Source organism: Oryctolagus cuniculus, chromosome 13, assembly GCF_051225735.1.
Source record: "Oryctolagus cuniculus isolate XC-2025 breed Fujian yellow rabbit chromosome 13, ASM5122573v1, whole genome shotgun sequence".
NCBI classification, from domain to species: Eukaryota; Metazoa; Chordata; class Mammalia; order Lagomorpha; family Leporidae; genus Oryctolagus; species Oryctolagus cuniculus.
Window position 1 is genome coordinate 53,883,130 of NC_142879.1, and position 13,415 is coordinate 53,896,544.

Below are 13,415 nucleotides of genomic sequence, written 5' to 3' on the forward strand. Positions count from 1 at the left end.
AAAGTTGGCAATGCCTGGCTCTGTGGATCCCGAGTACTTCCTGGAGGCTGTGACAGGGGAGACAGGGCCGGCCAGCCACATTGTCACCAGGTGGATGTTGACTGGCTGGCAGGTCTGTCTCTCCTGGCAGGCTCCTTGGTCCCCAGTAGTGCCTGGCACGCAGTTCTGCCGAATGAACGTGCTTCCTACATTTGGTAGACATGGGGAAGGTGGTACCAGGGCTCAGTGTGTAACTTGAAGACTGAACAAAAAGGGACCCTCCTGTGGGGCCAGATGAAAGCCCCAAGGCAAAGCCAGGCCCCAGGGCCTCCTGCTAAGCCAGAGCGCGGGGGTCAGCCCCAGACAGGATGTTTGAGTAAGTGGAGCTTGCTGTCGGAAGCCCAGCCACATTTCAAGACCTTGCTATAGGAGGCTTCCTCTGTTTCCAGCTTCAAATCCTCCTGCAGCCCTCTTCCTGAACCTTGGGTGACCCTGCCCGATGGGACCATTGTTAAGTGCAGAGATGGATGAGGGGTGCTGTGCGTCAGGGGGTCAGGCCTGGGGGAGATGGCACTGCAGGGGAGGGGTGGGAGGCAGGAGAAAGGTGCAGATCCCAGTCTAGCCCTGTGTGATGCAAAGGGCCTCAGTTTCCCCCACCCATTACATGGTTGTGGCTCCCTTGTTGAGTTGTTCAGAAAATCAAACAAATGAGCTCTGCCAAGCACATGGAGGGGGCCTGGCACAAAGCAATGGACGGCCGAGAGTCAGCTCGTGGCATTAGGTGGAGTTGTCTGACCTGGGACAAGTCACCTCCACTCTCGCTCACGTCCTCCAGTCTCTGAAATGAAGCCAATAATGCCCACCTTGCTGGCTGTTGTGGGAATCCAGATCGTGGAAGCGAGTGTGCTTTGTAAGCTCTGAGGTGCTTTCCCCAGGCATCTGTGACGTGGCCTGAGAAAGGTACTGGCATAGGTAGACATCTTGGAGACCCTGCCATGCAAGAGCTGCCCCTTCAAGGGCTCAGTGACTTGTAATTCCTATAAAGGGATGCTTTATGGACCCAAGCAGAGTGCGACTCACCATTGAGGGTGTGACTTTTATGTGTCAGGTTGGTGGGGCCACGGTGCCTAGAGATACGGGCAAACATTGTTTGGGATGCTTCTCTGATGGCATTTTTAGATGAGATTTGCTTTTACCTCCATGGACTGCAGGCAAAGCGGATTGCCCTCCATGACGTGAGTGGGCCTCGTCCAATCAGTTGAAGGCTGAGTGGACCAAAGACTGACCTCTCCCCGAGAGGAGAGAGTTCTGCCATCAGACAGGCTCCTGGCTTGAGCTGCAGCGTCAGCTCTGGCTCTCCATCCTGCTGGCCTGTCCTGCAGACTTGGGACTTGCCAACCAAATCATGTGTCAGTTCCTTAAAATAAATCAGTCCGTCTTGGGTGGGTCCCGTGATACAGCAGGTTAAGTTACCACTTGGGACATCCTCAGTCCGTATTGGAGTGTCTGTCTAGCCTACTTGTTGCTTTTGATCCAGCTTCCTGCTAATGTGCATGGGAGGCAGCCGATGATAGTCCCAGTATGTGGGCCCCCGCCCTCTACGTAGGAGACCCGGGCAGAGCTCCTGGCTCCTGGCTTCCACCTGGCCCAGCCTTGGCTGTTGCTATCATCTGGGGAGTGAACCAGCAGATGGAAGATCTCTCTTTGTCTTCTCTCTGTGTGTGCCACTGTGCCTTTCAAATAGATAAATGAATTTTTTAAAAAACCTCATACTTTTTCTTTCTCCCCTCCCTGCCTTAACACACACACACACACACACACACACACATACAGACACACACATAATTTTGTTTCTTAGAAGAACCCTAACTACTACACCCATAGACGTCTGCAGTCCTCAGATAGCTTTAAACTACAAACTCTAAGAGGCAAATGATCAAGATTCTGCAGGCTGTCTCTTTCGGACACAGGTAGGCAACCCTAGCGTCCCCTGCCTCTCCCATTCCTTCCCATACAAACCATGACAAGGCTCCTGCCCATTGTCCCCTCCCCCTACTTCTTCCTGACCAACCCAGTGCTTTTCTGTGCGGCTTCTCCTGGACCTCCACCTCATCTCCCCATATCTCCTCCTGGGGGGTAAACATGTATGAAGCCACGACTGCAGCGCATGGCTGGGAAAAGCACCGGCTTCCCCCCCCCACCCGTCACACGGCACCCTGCTAGATGCCTCGGCGTGACTCTGATCCCCAAGAAAACACTTTCCCCCAAGTATGGCTCTTACTGCAGGCCCCGCACAAGGGCTAACGAGAAGACTGGACAGAAGAACGGCTTTTACCCACACCCAGTGTTCGTTTTCTCACTGGTTGATTTGTTGATGGATGTATCCACCCGTCCAACTGTGCATCTGTTTATCTGTCTCCTTATCCCGCCGTCCTAGTTCCTCACCTGGGTAAGAAATGGAGGTTGGGGCTGGCACTGTGGAGCTGTGTCCCATATGCACACCGGTTCATGCCCCAGCTATTCCTCTTCCGATCCAGCTCTCAGCTATGGCCTGGGAAAGCAGTAGATGACCCAGGCTCTTGGACCCCTGCACCTGCGTGGGAGACCTGGAAGAAGCTCCTGACTCCCGGCTTCAGATCAGCTCAGCTCCGGCCATTGTGGCCATCTGGGGAGTGAACCAGTGGATGGAAGACCTCTCTCTCTGTCTCTCCCCCTCTCTGTCTGTATGTAACTCTACCTCTAAAATAAATAGATAAAATCTTGAAAGAAAAAATAAATGGAGGCAGGATGTGGAGAGCATGGCTTCGGTTTGCTGTCACCCCCTCCCCTTCCTTTTTGTTCTTTCTCTCATCCAGGAGGAAGATGAGCATCCTGGCAGAGCTCAGTGCATGTGGTGTGGGACAAAGCCCAGTTGTAGTCAGGTCACTGTGGCGTTTCTGAGACTCTCCAAGGCCCTGCCAGGGCCGCCGTTGGCAGCCCCCACGCCCAGAGCATGTGCCAGGAGGGAACTGCAGGAAGGCATCCGAGATGGGCAGGGGCTGAACACGAGCTTTTCCCTCGTCTTCCCAATATCTTCCAGGCCAGAACAACTACTGGAGGAAGCTGAGCACAAATAAATATAAATAAACCGCCCCAGGGACCTGCTGTCTCCCCATTTCCTGTGGTCTGCAGGGGGCCGCTGAGTGAACCGGTACAGCAATGGTGAGAGATGGGTGAATCCATGGTCATTGCTGGTGCGTTTTCAGTGGCTTTTTCAGGAGCTAAGATAAGGGTAATTAAATCTGCTGCTCCGGGCCATATAAACTGGTCTCGGCAGGAGGGCAAGAATTAATTTAATTCCGCACACACAGCCCCGCCCAGCCCCTCCACCAGCCTTGTATAGTGCACTGAGTGCTTGATGGGAGAAGACAGAGGAAGCTGCAAGATTTGTTCCAAGCACCAGGTATTAACCACGGCACACATCAGGAGCCTGGTCTTGATGGGCCTCCAGGCTGAGCCAGGGTGGCAAATCCAGAGCTCCTGACAGCTTCTCTCTGTGCCTGCTTTATTACACACAATCTGTACAGGGGCTGTTTTCACACTTAATGGCAATCCTGAATCACTATCTATTTCCCATCTTCGCCTGCAAAACAGCAACCCAGAGCTAGTGCTGTGCCATAAATACCGGGGCCCATAAAGCCACTGCTGTATAGATTTGCCTTTTTGTGTGTGCGCGCCTGATTCACGAGTGCTTTGGCAGCTTTCCAGGCTGGAGGAGAAGAAAAAAACATCCGAAGCATCCCAACAGCCTCATTTTGATCTGTGATACCGAGCAACGCATTTCCACTTCACAGGCTGTGCTGAGCTGTGCCACAGAAAGACAAATCCCAGACGAGGCAGGGGTGGGAGGAGGAAGGATGGTGCAGGAGAGGAAAGGAGGGGGGAGGCGGGGAGGGCCAGGGGAAGGGAGGGAAGATGAAAGCAGAAAAAGGGCCGCATTTATTAAGCTGTTTTTCTTTTGGTGAAAAGAAGCATTTATCAGTGATTTCATATATCATGTGAGAGGTGGCTTCCTGCCAATTTCCAAGAATCCAAACAACCCGCTGACATCATATGCTAAATATAGCTCAGCCTTTGCTTTAGGTGAATAAATAATGCCTCTGGGAAGAAGTAGGTTCTCTTCGGTTACATGTTTATTATGATCAGGCTGTCAGGCTTGTGTAATCAAGAGAATAACGCCCAGTTAGTTCCAAGGGAGAATGGTGGGTGCAGACGTCTTCAAAGCATTCGGGGAGACGAGCGATGACACCCTGTTCTCGCTGCCTTCCCAGATGGCCAGCTGAGCCCAGCTGAGTCAGGGGAGCCGGGTCAACCGGCTGCAGCCCCCACCAGTGTGTGTGGCACACACACAGCAAGGCGCTGCTGTCTCCCAGGGAGATGCACAGACCGCACACAGACACGCAAACGCACACGCGGTCATGAGCCGTTCACGCGGCCAGGGCGGAGCAGGGTGAAGGTTGTGCAAAGATGGCCAAGGCCATGTCTTTCTAGCCTGCAAGCATTCAGAGAAGGACACTTGTCTGCTAGCCCCCGGTGAGCTCGCCACACTGCTCCGGGGGCCTGGTGCCTTTCGCTCTACCCTCTGGAGCTTGGTGTGGAACACATGGCGTCTGGGACTGGTGCATTGTGTAGGCAGCCACCTGAAAGATTAAGATTCATCACGAGACCTCTGCCAGCCACGTCCTTCTCCCTGCCCGCCCCCTGGGCTCACAGGGGAGAGACGGGGCGTGCCATCCTCAAAGGCGGGTAGGTACTTGGAGGCTCGGGCAGCTGTGAGGAGAAGAAAAGGACAAGAAAATTAGCGCAGGGAGATAAGGAGACTGCATCAAAATAGCTCCTGGAAGGTGTTGGATCCTCAGGAGCATCTGCATGATTTCCCTTCGCAGTCAGGGATTCAATAGAGGTTGTTACTATGGAAACTGGTGTAAAAGCAGCACAGAGGAAGGAGAGAGCTGGGCATAAAGAGGAAAGAGTAAAAGGAACATAACACTTTTAAATCATCAAAGAGGAGTACTATAGCACTTTCCATCTCCGATGGGAGAAAATAAGCTAGAAAATAGGAGAACCCTTGATCACGGGCGGGGTCAGGGACTATCAGACACTGCGATTCTTTCCCTGCACGACTGCGTCCTGAACCTGCTCGCCTGCAGTAGAAACCGGCAGCCAGGAAAGAATTTGCAGGCTGCCCAGGGTGGTCGGCTCTGCGGCAGGCTGTGTGCTCTGTTTGGTTTGGCCACGGCCTTGGAGAGAACAGGTCATTTTTCTGTGTCATGGTTTCATCACCTACCTTCCTGGCAGGGATGACGAAGCACCTTGCTGGGAGAAAGAAATGATAGTGCTGTCTCAGGCAGAGACATTACAGAATGCCAAGTGCCCTGTGTGTGGCTGAAACCAGGCGAGTGAGCGCTGACCAGGGCTCTGAGCTGCTCCAGAGGGGCCAGGACGGGGCCGAAGCCAAGGCCGTGCTCATTTCTAACCAACTCCCCGTTGTTTCGTGGGGGCAATCATGGGCCGAGAGTCTCTTCTCAGACTGCAAGGAGCTCTAACAAGTCACAGGCCCTTCATCCAGACTCGCACACTGCTCTGTAGACCAGAATGTCCAATAGAACTATCATGCGAGCCACCAATGTAATTAAAAACATTCTGGTGGCCACATTCAAAAAGTAAGCAACATTGCTCCAATGTTATTCCAATGTATTTAGCCCTAATATCTCCCAAATAGGAGATATAGAGAAAAATAAATATAGAAATTAGGGGTTGACATTGTAGCATAGCAGGTAAGCTGCCGGCATCCCGTATGGGCAGCAGTTCAAGTCCCAGCTGCTCCACTTCCAATCCAGCTCCCTGCTATGGCCTGGGAAAGCAGTAGGAGATGGCCCAGGTGCTTGGGCCCCTGCACCCATGTGGGAGAAGCTCCTGGCTCCGGGCTTCAGATTGGCCCTGCTCTGGCCATTGTGGCCATTTGGGGAGTGAACCAGCAGATGGAAGATTTTCTGTCTGCCTCTGCCTCTGCCTCTCTGTAACTCTGCATTTCAAATAAATAAATTAATCCTTTTTAAGAATACAGAAATTAATAATGAAATAGTTTATATATTTCTCATGCTAAGTCTAGGAAATTGGATGTATGTTCCACACTTTTAATCTATCTCAATGAACCACTTTCCAAGAGCTTAATAGCTATTGTATTGGTCAGGGCAGCTCTAGAATTTTCTATCATAGATGTGGGGAATACAAAGAATAAGAATAGAGTGTAGGTCTCTGGCTCAGGCACTTCCCTTAGCCCCAGGAGGAGCAGTGATCTCTCACACACACACACACACACACGCACACACACCCTCCCCTTTGCTGCTGACCAGTGACCACCCTGCACTCAAGCTGACGGAGAATTTTCCATCTAACAGCTGCCACCCGTGAGCCCATAGCATCAGACAAAACCCATCGAAGCCACATCCCTCTCATTCTGAGAGTCACTCTCTGAGTTCCTCAGCCTTGCTGAGCAGCCATCAGCTGTGGAGCGGGAACGATTAGGTAGGCCACAGAGTTGTTTTTGGGCAAATAGGGTAACGCCAACACCAGGTCTAGCAGAGAATGGGTGTTGATATGGGGCCTCCCTTCCGTCCCCTAGCCCAGCTCAGTTTACCACCGTACCCTAGAGTATCTCATCTTCTCGAGGCTTCTGTGAAGGAAGAAACTAGAAATGCACATTTCTTTACGAGGTCAGCGAGCCACAAGGGTAGAAATGAGAGCCCGAGGCCTAGGACTGAGTCCCTGTCACCAAGTCACTCCAAGCTAACAGCTGGATGTTTTTCCAATGCAGAAAAATACGAAGACCCAGCCATTCAGATCCTCTTCTTGATGGTCATGGCTACATAAATCACTGGACTATGTCTTTCTCCTCCTAGGGGTAAATAAACAGCCACACGCAGGTATGTACATTTATATTCATTAGAATTTTTAAAAATTCTGTCTCAGTCACATGGCACATTTCAGGGGCTCGATAACCACCAGCAGCGAGTGGCTACTGACTGGACGGTGCGGATATAGAACATTTTTGCATCTCGGAAAATTGGACTGAGTAGCACTGTTCTGTAGCTGTCAGCCGAGATAAAACTCAGAGGCAGTATTAAAAGGTGAACAGGTCCACAAAAAGCTTCCTGGAAGAGGTAATCCCTGGAGCTGCCATTTAAAGGGAGTGAGGAGAGTGAGGATTCCACCCCCCCCACCCCCCCCCCCCACCTTCATTCAAAACACTCACAAGGCATTTATTGGAAAGCCTTGGTGCAGCTGCTGGAGGTACAAGGTCCCTCCCAGCTGGCAGCCTCCTGTCCAGAGAAGGAGAGAGACTCCTGCCCTGAGTAGGAGCAATGAAAGCCTTAGGCCAGGTGCTAGTGAGCCCAGGCAAGGAGTTGAACGTAGCCAAGATGGCCACCAAGGAAGGCGCAGACCCAGGCAGGAGGAAGGAGGCAGTGTGGAGGAGGGGCCGGGCCTTAACAGCAACTGAAGTCACAAATCCGAGTCCTGGGATCCCAGGGACATTTACTCAGCCTCCTGCTGGGCGACAGAATGGGCTTCAGCCCGTGCACTGACCCCAACCCCTACCCAGGCAGAGCCCCTGCAGGAGGAGGAGCAGCACGCGGCAGCCCTGGTGGGCAACCAGAGAGACCCATGGCTCCCTTCTTAGACCAGGGGAAGCGTGAAGAGGGAGACTTGCCCCGTTATTATTCTGGTCACTGTCGGTTCTTCTAAAGTTGAAATTGTAGCGTCTGCCGCAACGGCTCATCTCTTGTGAAGAAGGCACAGGCAGAGGCCAGCAGGGGAGCTGGGGCAGGCCTGGGGGTGCAGCATGGAGAGGCTGATCTGCCAGCCTGCTGCCCCCGAGGGCCCATTCGAAATGCCAGTCAGGCGCCGCCAGGCGAGTCCAGAGAAGCGTGCTCCCGGTGACTGGGAGACTTGGAGAGGACACACGGCCCTGGCATCGCGATGAGCCTCTCGCTCGCATGGGCAGCAGTGGGTGGCCGAGCCTCCGGAGGGAGGGGGCGCCTGAGCATCTCACAGTCTCTACCACAGCCCCTGCGGGCCCAAGCCTTCCAAAAGCCCTGGGGATTCAGTAATTGATGGAAGGCTGAGCTCCAGACCCGAGTTTACGCCCAGGGATAGAAACACTGCATTTCTCTTTGGACTTCTGGCTTCTTCCCTGTCTTTTCTGGATCTTTCCAGCAGCTGCCATGGGAGGAGGAGGCCTTTCCAGACAGACTGCTTTGTCTTTCACTGGCTCTGGCCCTCAGGGTCTCCACCCACGCTGTGCTGAACTTCTTGTCCGGGACTGTCTTTGGTTTTAGTGCTACAACCCTAGGAAGGCCTTCACCCCGGGCCAGCTGGGTGGGTCGGTCATGTGCCCTTTGCCCAGCTTCTCTGTTGGTCCTCAGAGCCAGCCTGGGGACGGCCTGAGCAGCAGCTGCACTAGGACTCACTGTCTGCTCCAAGCCAGGAACTCATTCTATTTGAGTCTGCAAAAGATAAGCCACGGGTTCCACTGCCTCCGCTGCCAATCAGGGAGATGAGCCAATCAGGATATATGTGGACACAGAGGCTAGAGGAGTCACTGTTGTACACTACAGAGATGTGTGAAGCCAGATAATTTTTTTTTTTTTATTTCAAAGACAGAGACAATGAGAGACTGACAAAAAGAGAGAGCTACCACCCACTGGTTTATTCCCCAAAGGCCCACAACAGGAGCCTGGAACTTCATCCAGGTCTCCCACATGGGTGAAAGGGACCTGATGATTTGAAAGCATCACGAGATGGCCCCCAGGCTGTGCATGAGCAGGAATCTGGAATTGAGAGCAGAGCTGGTACCCTCATGCGGAATGCAGGCATCCCGGGCACCCCTCACACACAGTGTTCTCATTCCTGCCACCAAGTTTTTGGTTATCAGGGGCCCAAGTAGTGTAAAAGGGCACAGAACTACACGGTGAGAGAGAGATGGGCATCACGTCCTGGCCCCAGCGCGTGTGTGCAGCGCTGTGCTGGGAGAGGCGCATCCACTGACGTTAGGATGGAGCCCTGATTTGTGGAGTTGGCCCATTTCCTTGGTGTAAATACTTCCATGGCTGATTCCCAGCTACTCACGTGATGTCACTGAATGCGGAGTAAGCCGAGGGGCACAGCATGAGTTCTTATGGACACTACAAGGGGTGCTGGTATTGAATGTGCATCTGGCTGTGCCCAGTCAGCGGCATGATCAGGCCCTGCCCTGGCACTTGGGACAGATGCTCTGATTTTGTGCCAAGGTGAGGCTGAGAGATTTGTGGCTACTTTCCATTGCTACTCACCAGTTCCAGGAAACAATGTCCTGTCTGTGATCTTACGTGTATGCAAACGAGATTGTTCCAGAAGCAGGAGTTAAAAGTGATGGCAGTCAACTGTGAGGAACTGAGCAGATCTCTGTGAAAGGCGGAGGACCTATCCCACAGTGAGGTGTAAAGGCTGAATCATAGCTGTCGTCTCCTATGCAGGCAGTAGGAAACATGGTAAATTAATTGTGTGATACTGAAAAACAAAATGGAAAAGGAAAGCAATTCTTTTTCTTCACTGTTAGAAAGCATTATTTCTGTGGGTATAACCTAGAATCAATTATTAAACTCCCCTGTAGTAAACTGTAAAGAGGATTGTTCATTTCACTTAATGATAAATAAAATGCTGTTTGACCAATTTGATGAAGACAGTAAGTCAAGCTTAAATGGCCTGGCATTTGACGTTGCTGAAACTACAAATCTTGTTAAGAAGCTTTTCACATTTAAAATATGCAGAATGCAAACAAAATTTAGTAGCGAAAGTAAAATTAAATATTTAATGACATAATTAAGTCTTATTAATGGTATGTTCTTTATTTTGCAGATTAAATATTCACAACGATTATCATCTCTTTCATCTTTATTACTTAAGCAATGTGTTTTTCATAATTATTTGTTAGGTATTTTCATTAACATTTGATGAATATTAATAGTTAAAATAAAAAACAGTTTTTATTTCTGTTATAATGACTTTATGGCGATAATAATATATAAGTAAGTGTTTATAATGTGCTCCACTTGTTAATATTTAGATCACTGATTTTGTTGCCACAGAGTAGAAATGTGGCTCTTTATGGGTGATAGATGACAATCGTCAGATTCTTCCATTACTCTTTATTTATTTATTTAATCTATTCTAATGGAGCTTCATTGTGGGAGAAATATGAATTGAAAACTTACAAGTGGAACTAATAAGTAGGGGATTTTAAGCTTAATCCCACTCTTGTGTTGGTAATGGCTTGCCTATCTTTTCAGATGTCCTAATTCCTTTCCCATTTTTATTTCACTCTCCTCACAGGCTGGGCCTGTCAGAATTATAACGCCGGCACATTATCCCTCCATGACATTTAAAGCTTAGGCTGATGGCCTTGCAGATATTCTTCTGGGACAAAGGGTCTGAGTTGTCCATGCCAGACAATATGAACCCAATGCATGCGGGCGTCCTCACTGCCCAGACACAGTGACCATAGAGGAGAAAGAGGAATGGGTCAAACCAACATGCCCAGTTGATGTCAAGTGCATCTGATGACTGGCCTTCCCTGCACAAGTGTGGTGCCACATTGTCTTGCTTGCTACTTTGCAGGGAGCCGCCCAGGAGCTGTGTCTTGGCCACTCCCACCACAGGCGGCTGAAACCCTGGTGAGGTTCTTTCTAAAAACCTGAAGTGTGTTTTCCTTGAGGATGACTGTCAGGAAAGTGATGCATTCTCATCTCAACGGTGCGGCCTGTAATCCCCAGTCACAACTGTGTCTACCTCCCTGCTCAGTGCTGGAGGCAGGTGCAGGCGTTATAGTGTCCACACAGTGTCGGTGTTCCTCAGAACAGGATGCCCACTGGCTTTCTCAGAAAGCCTATTCTGTTCAGTGGGAGCTATTTGCATTTTTAAAACCACAGCCCATCCCAAAGAGCAGTGAACCACAAGAGTAGACAGCAGGAGGAAGGGGACTTCCTAGCTATCAACAGCCTATAGGCAGTTGCTCGTCTATGTTTGGAAGACCCCATATTTCTTTCTTTTTAATATTTATTTATTTATTTGAAAGGCAGAATTACAGAGAGGCAGACACACACACACACACACACACACACACAGAGCAAGAGAGAGAGAGAGGTCTTCCATCCACTGGTTCATTCCCCAGATGGCTGCAATGGCCAGAGCTGTGCTGATCCAAAGCCAGGAGCCAGGAGCTTCTTCCGGGTCTCCCACACGGGTGCAGGGGCCCAAGGACTTGGGCCATCTTCTACTGCTTTCCCAGGCCATAGCAGAGAGCTGGATAGGAAGTGGAGTAGCCAGGACTTGAACCGGCACCCATATGGGATGCCAGCACTGCAGACCGGAGCTTTAACCTGCTGAGCCACGGCGCTAGCCCCCCCATATTTACTTCAAGAGCAGCTGCAATTCCTTGAGAACCTGCCACGCTGGGCCCTTCTGAGAATTATTTCTGATTCTCACAAAGACCCTGTTGAGTGGGCGGGATTAGCCCCTTTTAGGGCTGAGCAAACTGAAGTTCACTGAGTTCATTGATCTCTTGGAGGTCTCAGAGCTGGTGATGGGGGTAGCTGGGACCCCAATCAGGTCTTCTGGCTCAGAGTCTTGGGCTCTTCTCACCACCACTTGCTGCTCCCTGTCTCACTGCTCTTTTTTCTTGTGGCCGTACGAGACATGAGCTCCAGATAAATCTCACTGAGAAAAGCCCAAAAACACACACAGGCACAGGAGACAAGAGTCGGTCCCACCTTGTTCAGGAAGTCAGTGCCTGGATCTTGTATGCAGGAAGACACCACTGTGACTCTCCCGCTGTCCTCAATGGCCACACGGATGGGAAGTATCTGCCTGGTTCACTCTCAGATTTCTGTTGTGTGCCTGTCTCTCCAGCCCAGCTGTCGTCAGGTCCTTGTGCAAAGGGGCCAGCCTTAAGTGTTTGTGTGTCCCCCAGCGCTCTACACATAGCTATGCCAGCGTGGCTAAAACTCAGATTTTAATCATGTGTGCTTAAGCCATTTAGTCTTAAAAAGTGTACGTGTTCAGGCCATTTCCAGTAACAACATCTGCTCTCATTGCCACGAAGGGTCAGCCTGTGTGGGGATAAGGTTGCAGACAGCAAGTGCAGACAGTGAGACAGTCCTCTAGAGCCCCCTGGACCATGGCCACTGCCAAGGACAACTCAACGTGATAACCAGGACTCAATGTCCCCCTTCTCGCTTTGAGCACATCAAGAAAAATGCACATCGGGCTTCATAAGGACAAGCCCGGGCTGCCTGCACCTGGGGTGAGGTGGCTTAGCTGAGGGGCGCAACCAGACTGCACACAGGGACGACTGCGTATGGTGGTACGGTGACGTCAGGCCCGCACTGCCCTCATCTGTAATGTCTCTCCTTGGCAAGGCTGCAATGTGACCATTGTTTATTACCTATTGAGCCCCAGCACCATATTTGGCTCTGCATGCAAGATTGATAGATTCCTCCTGTCACCAGCCTCGCTCTGGTGGCAGCCCTCCAGGCCTCCTCTTCGCCCCCTCCCCTCCTCCCTCCACCTTCCAGCAGCCCCAGAGGCTCCCAGCCTCCTTTCTGCCACTGCTGCTGCAGACCCTTTTGAAGAAGTTGCTTCCGGGAGGGGAGGGAGCTGATGACGGATACCCAGCCGGCCTCCCTGCTCCAGGACCAGCTGCCTCCACCCCGGTGAATCAGCACCCCTGCCATGGAAGCCGCTGACAGCACTCGGGGCCTTTCTGGAAACATCTTTCTCTCCAAATGCTTTCAGCTCTCTGCATCTTCAGCAGCAAGAGGGTTTGAGAAACAGGCCTGGGGTGCACAACCCTCAGTAGGAGAAAAAAACCCTGGACCAACCACACTGCTTTATGGGCAGAAACATTCAGTCTTTGGAGTGTGGAAAGAGGCAACCGAGAGCTGGAAACTATTTACATATGTGTCTTCGGGTTTCATGGGGACTTGATTTTGTGTTAGAACCATAGAATTGTAGCATTAAACAGGGACGGGCTGGTTGTAAAGTTGAAAGGCAATAAGGTAGAAGACAGTGTCTTAGTATATGCTCACTGACTATCAATGCAACCCTAGGGTTGTGCCCTGAAACTTACCAGCACCCATCCCGGGAAGACCCCACTTATGTAACCAATCCAGGGGACATCTGTTTCATTAACTCAACTGAAGATGAGGTTTGGGGAGATAACCCGGAAGTTGAGAGCCTGAAGGTGCAGATGAAGGGGCACAGGTACCACATCAGATACTATACTGACTCCCGATGCTCTTGACCCTGTGACTCCAGCCCTAGCCAAGACCTAGACCTCCAAGTTCACAGCTCAGTGGACT